General features: G+C 39.0%; 1 pseudogene; it reads right to left on the bottom strand.

The window, feature by feature from the left end:
* LOC146483839 (uncharacterized) overlaps positions 1–364 on the bottom strand; it is a 1,754-nt pseudogene extending 1,390 nt beyond the window's left edge.
* Between the last annotated feature and the right edge of the window lie 759 nt (positions 365–1,123).

Below are 1,123 nucleotides of genomic sequence, written 5' to 3'. Positions count from 1 at the left end.
AGTAGCCGCGACGAGTTTGCTTCCCCTCGGTTTGCAGTGCTCCTCCAATTTCTCGAGATGCTTTACCCATTTTTTGAGATCAGCTTCGACAAACGTCGCCTTGTCGACAATATTTTGACCGCGCTCTCCTGACCACTGGTAGATACACAAGCATGTGAATTCTGGATCTGCTTTAGTCATCTTTAAACCTTTGCATAAGACAGAAACCTTTTTCTTCCATTCTAGGAAACGCTCGTGTAGTTTTCCATCGCTTGTCCAATCGAGAATCCGTCCTTTTGTTAGCACTTCCATAGCCATTGAATTTCGCTCACGTCGCTAAAGCTCCGAATTAATATGAACGCTGGATTTTTTAGGTCCTGACACCATGTTTCCTCATGCTATTTGACTCTCTAGCTTTTACTTATCGAACACGAAGCGACTGACACAAAGAATTTTTATTATAGCCGAACGACGGTTAAACTCAAGTGAACTTGAATAATAATGAATAGCTTAAATATCCCAAGCGGTTCACACATTCTGCACGCATTATTCATAGCTTAATTATTTCGAGTGGTTCACACCTACTGCACGCATCTAGTATTGCAACACTTACATTTAGGGGTTAGTTTTTATACGTTTAGGAGTTAATAACTCTTATGTTTGGGGGTTAGTTTTCTTTCGTTTGGGGGTTCGTAATTCTTACGTTTGGGGGTTAGATTTCTTACGTTTGGCGGTTAGCAATTCTTACGTTTAGAGGTTAGTTTTATTACGTTTGGGGGTTAGTAATTCTTACGTTTAGGGGTTATTTTTCTTACGTTTGAAGTTAGTAATTCTTATCTTTGGGGGTTGGTTATTCTTACGATTAAAGCTTAGTTTTCTTACTTTTGGGAATTAATAATACTTAGGTTTGGAGGTAAGTGTTCTTACTTTTGGGGGTTAGTAATTTTTACGTTTTGGGGTTAGATTTCTTACGTTTGGGGGTTAGTAATTCTTACGTTTGGGGGTTAGTTTTCTAACGTTTAGGGGTTAGCAATTCTTACGTTTGGGGGGTACATTTCTTACGTTTGGAGGTTTATAATTCTTACGTTTAGGGGTTAGTTTTCTTACGTTCGGGGTTAGTAATTCTTACGTTTGGGGGTTAGTT

The sequence above is a fragment of the Pavona decussata genome, unplaced genomic scaffold (genome assembly GCF_977016875.1).
Source record: "Pavona decussata unplaced genomic scaffold, jaPavDecu1.1 SCAFFOLD_38, whole genome shotgun sequence".
Taxonomy (NCBI): Eukaryota; Metazoa; Cnidaria; class Anthozoa; order Scleractinia; family Agariciidae; genus Pavona; species Pavona decussata.
The sequence above is the reverse complement of the archived record's forward strand: the minus strand, read 5'-3'. Positions and strand labels throughout refer to the sequence as shown.